The 7,722-nt window shown below is 37.1% G+C and overlaps 1 protein-coding gene across 2 annotated transcripts in view; it reads right to left on the minus strand.

Annotated features, from left to right (window-relative positions):
• The window catches only part of TMEFF2 (transmembrane protein with EGF like and two follistatin like domains 2), a 1,234,706-nt gene that overhangs the window by 287,271 nt on the left and 939,713 nt on the right, over nucleotides 1–7,722 (minus strand). The window lies entirely within an intron of this gene.

A 7,722-nucleotide genomic window follows, 5' to 3' on the forward strand; every position in this document is an offset into this window, starting at 1 on the left:
CAACAGTTCTCAGTTTAACAGTCAATTATTTCAGAGATTTGCAACAGAGTGGGGCTTTATCCATGTTACTAGCAGTCCTGAATATCCACAGTCAAACAGCCTTGCTGAACGTGCAGTAGAGAGTGCAAAGCAATTACTAGAGAAGTCAAAGTGTGGCAATACTGATATCTTCTTGAATTTAATTAATCTCAGAAATATACCCCATGACAGTCTACTTGGCTTGCCTGCTCAGAGACTTCTATCTAGGCAAACCAGAACGACCTTGCCTATCAGTTCTAGTTTGTTGGTGCCTAATGTTAAAAACACCAGAGCAATCAAAGCCCAACTTTTTAAGAAGTGTTCTTCTCAGAAGTCCAGCTATGATAAAATGAGCAGATTTCTTCATTCATTGAAAGAAGAAGAGCCAATGAGGACGCAAATGGAGAAAGGCTTTGATGGAATTGGTCAAGTGAGAGGCACATGTGCCAAGTTGAGATCATACTTAGTGGAATCTGAGGGTATAGAATACAGGAGAAACTGCAGGCATCTTCTTCCTGTATCAGAAATATCATTGCAGCATCGTACTTGTGATACAGACTCTAGATCTCTAAGCAACCCTGACAATGTTCATACTGAGAACATGTCTCAGTATGCATTCTCATTCCTGATGATGTCCCAGACATCCCCAAAGTTGAACATTCCCTGAAGACAGTCCCCGTTGCTAGATCCAATTCTGATTTTTATGTCTAGACCTCATGTAAAATACATAGCAACCTGGACATGACTGTTTTATATGTGTCTAATCTTGTATGACTGCATGTCAAAGAATTAGTTCTGTATAACTGCATGTCAAAAGATCATTTCTGTATAAAGTGCATGTCACTGCATACTGTCATTTAGTATATGATCTATTTCTCAAAGAGAGAGGAAGTAAAACAGAGAGTGTGTATGTAACTTTAAGAAGCATTTCCAGATGTAGGCACCTGCATATAAAAAGTGAGCTCATGCAGGCAGAAGTGCCATTTTGAGAGAACAGCCAGAGTATTACCATGTATGAGTGTGGTAGTCAGTCAGTTTGTAAGTTTAAGTTATTCCTACTTTGTTTGTGTGTAATAAAGCTGCTTGAACAGAACTCATGAATGTTCATCTGTTTTATCCTGACCAGACGAGCGACGGCATCTATACAAACATATACGGATTATATTTCTTTAGGCAAATGTTGTTTTCTTAGGCTAGGAAATAAAGCCATTGTCTGTGAATGAAAACCACAGTATCAAGTGTCAAGGAAGGTAGGACAGTGTCACTGACTGGACAGAGATGGTGACAGCTGACATGACTACCCGACCCCCTGTAGAAAATGGAGAAAAAAGGATTTGTTGATGATGATGATTGTGATCAAAAACCAGCTAATCACACATACCAGTTTTTAAAATGTGTGCAAGATATGTGATACAGTGGGGATGAAGGAATCTGCCCTGTACCCACTATTGTTCAGTCTTGTAGTTGGTATACACAATTATTAGGGGGTACAGGGGGCAGAGAGGTGGTTGTCCTTTATCTTTTTCATTTGGCTAATGATCCAACATTTGTGCTCTATCATTTGCCTTTTGATACTTTGATTTTTCAATATATAGTTATACATCATCCATATACACACACACACACACACACACACATATATATATATATATATATATATATATATATATATATATATATATATATATATACATGGGTTCCATACACTAGATCGAATTTTCACTAATTCGAAATAGTGCATGGAATGCTCATTGCAGCGAAAGTGCACTTAATCGAAAGTGCACTTACGCAAAGTTCAGTACAACAGGTGTTGTACTGAACTTCCCTGCAGTACTCACAGACCTTAGGGTTAGGGCATGGGTCATAGTAAGGGGTAGCCTGTACAACTGCAGCGCAGTGAAGGACATAGCAATGCTTTACTAACTAAACCCTTACCCTAACCCGTGCCCTAACCCTAAGGTCCGTGACTATTACACCATAGTGGAGGACATAGCTAGTTTTTTATGTCCTCCACTGTGCTGCGGTGTTTTTGGTGAAGTGTACTTACGCAAAAGTTCACTTTCGTTAAAGTGAACTTTCGCAGAAGTGAGGCTTCTATTACAAGTTCAAAGTAGTGAACTTTCGTTCTTGTAACAGGAATCCATATATATATATATATATATATATACACACACACACACACACACACACACACACACACACAGGTAAATACATACATATAGATATGTAAATATAGATATATAGATATGTATGTATGTATGTATATATGCACACACACACACACACACACACACACACACACACACACACACACACACACACACACACACACACACACACACACTAACTCAAGCAATGACTAATCTCTCATTCCAGAATATAAACACTGATTGAACAGGCCAGTCAAGTTATTAGTGGTAAATCCTACATTATTATTGAAAAGCAGTTCAGTAGCCATGATAAAATAAAAACAATGACCCGACTAAATCCATCAAAGCACAAAAGCTGCCATGCACCATATTAACCTCCCAAAATTAAATATAAATGCTCAAGATAAAAATATTATGATTTTTTTCTCCTCCCATTAATTAAGCAAAAACTATATAAGACATTTTCACAGTTACTGAATGCAAAAAACTGATGCCAGTATGATTGTCTGTTGCTAAAATATGTCATATAAAATGCAACAGCACCCAAAGAAATTTACAGTGCAGGCATCCTCACAGTCAGAAATGTTAACATGTGGAGTACCTCCTAATTAGACTCATAGTCTCAGCAAAATCATATGAATACAGCAGGAAGTCCCATTATAGAATGACATTATTTAAAAAGCTCAAGTTCTGCCTGTGTTGGTAATGAAGTGACTTCATTGCAATTATGGTCTCTGTGTGAATTTTTGTAAAGTGTGTAACAAACATGCAGTAAAAGTAGCAACAAGAATTTTAGTGTGGCTCTGCTGGGAAGAATTAAAAAACATTAAATCCACACTGGTGTTATGGTCAGCTTTTCTAGAGGGAGTGAACAACTCTTTTATGGTGAATGACATTACTTTGAGGGAAAAAACAGATGAGAACACTCGTCAATGTTATGGGTGTATGCATATGCAAATTAGTTTAAAAATGGCTCTGACACAAAAGATAGATACTATGACCAAACAGTAAAAATGCTAATCGGCATTTTGAGCTTTAATCGCAGAAACTTTTAATCAGTACAGTCAAAGACAGTGTTATAGCATGCTGCTGAACTGCAACAGTCTGGCACAAACTTAAATTTGGTTTCAGTCTCAGAGGTGAAACATTCATGAATTGAACTTAATGTTTTCCAAGCATTTCAAATTGCAAGGATTGCCTTAAACCTAGAGACTACAGTGCGATATATGGAAGTACAGGTTGGCGCTATGCAAAATGTTAATATACAGTTAATTTTGAAAAGGAGAAACATTATTATTACTAATATAAAAGCAAAAATTATGTTCTATAGTTCAACTTTGTAAGTATAAACCTGCTAAATATCCCACCTCTGAAAAAAATTAATGCATAAAATCTGTGTGTACATTCAAGCATATTATGGGAATTTCAGGTCCTGTTTTCCTTCCACCTTCACTCCTTCCCTCAGTCAGGTGTCATATTTTCTAGATTTTCAAAACACAACTGATTAGTTGAGAAGTTGTTTGATTGATTTACTTTCAAACTACAAAAGACTTAATAGGTTTACTGTCTCAGGGAAGGGAAAAAATGCAGGTTCATTTTCCAGTTTACAGTCAAAGAGATGTGAATTTTATGCCCAAATACATTTGTGACTTCAGCTGATGTGGAATAAGAAAAAAACATGAGCTACAAATATCATGATGATATTTTTTTACATTATACATGCCTGCAATGGCAATGCATATATATATATATATATATATATATATATATATATATATATATATGTGTGTGTGTCTGTGTGTGTGTGTATAGATAGATATAGATATATATAGATATAGATGCATAGATATATATAGATATAGCTATAGATATATGTGTGCGTGTGTGTGTGTGTGTGTGTGTGTGTGTGTGTGTGTGTGTGTGTGTGTGTGTGTGTGTATGTGTATATACATATATAGATTATATATATATATATATATATATATATATATATATATATACATATAAAATATAGATATAGATATAAATATCTGTGTGTATGTGTTTGCACTGTGGCTACTGTGGCTATTTGGGTATTTAATATACTGCTGTGTTTTTAAGGACCTAACCAAGCCTCTAATGCATTACAGTCTAGTGTGCCTTTTTGACTTTTATAACATTTGCTGTTTTACTTCACATTCTGGTATCTGTTGACATTCTTAACATCAGTGAAGAAGATAATTGGGTAACCTAGGCTGTGCATTGTGACACATGCTTTGTTATATTTGTTTTCCTTGGCAAAAAAATGTTCAGATATGATAGGCAAAATGTGGGACTAGCAAAAGAGACAAAGTCGAAAAGTGGGTATTATTTCATAAAGTTCCAACACAGTGTGCACTAGGGAGGCTGACTGGGATAGAAATGACACAGAAAGGAAGAAACTACTGGGTTATGCTTTTTAATCGTAAAAGCATAGGAATCATTCTCTAGGGACAAACATAGTATGGCACCTTAACAATCACGTCCTATTCTCTTTGTGCTATATTGTTCATAGTACATCTACTGCACATGGTTTTCTGCAGTTGTTTCCTCACTGCCTCCCCAGCTTCAAACTAGGTGTTATTTTGCCCCTACAGTCTGAACACTGTGTTTGTTTTCCTAATGCTATTGCCTTCCTTGATTTGAGAGAACTGTTATGTACATTCTGTGGTAGCCTGTGTCCAGTCCTCAGTGTCTGTTTGTTGCGGATGTACTTGCTTTATTAGTGCACATACTACAGTCTTGGATTCTCTACCTGTGTTTCATGCTGCAGCAATATGTACCTTTTCCCCAACACCTTCTTTTGATACTGATTACCTGTCACCTACACTGCTGCAGCACAGCTAACTTTCCAGCTTGGTGTGTACGCTGAAATGTTGGTCGAGTGTTTCCAAGGCCTATTAATGGCTTACACCCACTGACTGCATATGAATGAAAATGGAAAGTGTTTTTCTTTCAAATTTAGAGAAGCAACCTTTTTCAGGTGTGCCAGACCATACTATCAGTCATATGTCGAATCAGGCTGCCATGCTGTTGGCTGAAACACAACTGAGATGTTTACAGAATATGCTAGGTAACACCCGGAATCCAACCTGACAGTGTCATGCCCTTCATTGTGATGTTCTCTTTCCCTAGTTTTGAGACCAAAAAACTCTTTTTTCAGAATTATAAGAATCTTCTGTGACTTTGATGATTGATATGAAAGAGACGTGTACAAGTTGAAGATGAAAAAGTGTTTAGCTACCACTTTGGCTGTTAGAGGAATTCTGGGTGGACCCTCTCAAATACCATCATATAATGTAATAGTTTTATACCTTTAGCTTTGCTTTTCTAAGTCCACTGGGTATTACATGAGGGGACCACAGCATAAACCTTGAGAGCATCTCAGCTTTGACATGCTAGAACCAGTAAACCCTAACATATTAAGCTGAGCCTTGTAGAGCTCTACAAAAACACCATTAGATACTATTTTATGTTCTGTAGGTCTTCAGTGACATTTCTTCAATCTGTGTCCCCAAAATAGTATACTATCACCTTTAGCATAACCAGCCAAATAAAGTTAGCAAATTAGAAACAAAATGGTGATCTTGTAAAATGACAGAGGTTACACAAATGTTACAATGGAATAACTATAGATTGTTTGCAATAACAGACTGCATCATGTCCATGTAACAGACTAGTGACAAGTCTCAAGCACTTGCATACAAAGCACAACAGTTTGATGAAAATGAACACCTTCTGGTGTAAAATGGAGTCATTTTTCAACATGGCACCTACATATATAACCTATATATGGTAATGGTAAACATAACTGATACTCACGAATTTCAATTTCTGTTTTGTCAACTTGCTTTGATTGACAGGTGTGCATGATCACCAATCCTCGGTGTTGGGGAATATGCCCTTTCCCCAGGGGATTGTCTGATCTCAGAGTTGGAATACATAATTAGCAGGCATGTGCAGTGCAGAAGGGCTTGCCCCTTTCAAAAACATGAGTTAAACTATGCTTTCTCACACAATAGTGTGTTGATGTGCTTTGGGTGATGCCCTGATACTACAGCACATGCTTTGGGTGTGCCTTGTGTCTGATGCCCTGGTACTACACCATATGCTCCAGATGTGCTTTGGATGAAGCCCTGGTAAAGCTCAAGTCTATCAAGGTGTAGCTCTTAGCAAAGTACTACTCTGCAAGACTAGGTCTAATGCTATACTTCTGGAGACATGCACTAAAAGCTGTTCAATCTTCAGATGGAATCGGTAGAGAAAACATCTAGACAGTAGCCAGTCACATCACAAAACTCTACAATTCCTCTCCAGTCCAGCCCTATGAAACCCTCAGTCTTTCAGCGTAAAGTATAAACATGGACTGAAGAACAGGTAAACTCAGAGCTTGTGTTAGCTTCATGGCCTTCTGCCTCATGGACGTATAAATGAACTATGATTAACGGTGACTCAGTGGATCCATACTACTGGGGCTTGTGACCTTATTCTGCCCCAGTGAAAAATGTGGGCACCAGTACATTATAAGAATAATCAGCCAATACTGGTGGGCCCCTCAGGAACTTTATATATATCCTTAGCATCACAGCAGTGGCGAGCTGCAGAAACAGAAAGGAAGGAAGGCCTTTCTGCAATGGTGTTCCCCATGACAGTTCTTATCTATGTGTATCTAAGTAAGGATACTGTACTCAGATTTTGTAATTACTCTGCTAACAATAGAAAATATAGTATATGCAGGAGTTAAGATGGGAAAATTTAATATTAAGATAAACTGAAAACAATATGATTATGTTTTAGGCATTATATAAGATAAAACTGAAATAAACCAAAACTGTACAAAAAATAAGTGAACTAAAAACGTATATGTAGTACAGCATAACATAGATAAATTTATACTAAGTAAAATGACATGTAGATAAGACAGATAGATAAAAGACCTCTTTCATGGTGTTAGTAGAGAAGTAGATCCTAATTTCTGTGGAACCATGGTGCTTATAATATGAGAGCATGAGCTCTGGGGTGCCTTCTTAATATCATGCCATGCTATATAATCTAATTTAAATGAATGAACCCTGCTGGTCCTAGCTGTAGCCAAAAGGAAGTTGCCATTCTAATTAATGAGAAACATGCTGCTCTTTTGGGAAAGATCAATTTTAGGGTTGCATTTCCTGTGCTTTTTACCTTTTCTTTTCATACGATGCTTGCGTTCACAATTTTGGGGTGGGGGATGGAATCAGAGCCTGCTAATTAAGATTTCTTCCCATTTGCTAAACCAAGTTATTTCTTGGCACAGCAAATCCTTAAGTATATCACTGTTCCCATTTGAGCTTCCTAAAGCCTTTAACAATTAATGATGCACCATTATTCTGACTTAAAAATCAATGAGAAAAGAGATGTGAAATCTACTGAATAAACTGCTTCTAAAGCAACATTTCTGTCAAACACAGCCTTCTGCGCTAAAATTTATTGTGACTCTTCAGGAAGGGTGACCTCATTTTCCCGTACTACTGCTGGCTATAATAGAGCACTTTGTATA

This window comes from Protopterus annectens, chromosome 6.part0 (genome assembly GCF_019279795.1).
Source record: "Protopterus annectens isolate FY-2018-M chromosome 6.part0, PAN1.0, whole genome shotgun sequence".
Classification (NCBI taxonomy): Eukaryota; Metazoa; Chordata; order Ceratodontiformes; family Protopteridae; genus Protopterus; species Protopterus annectens.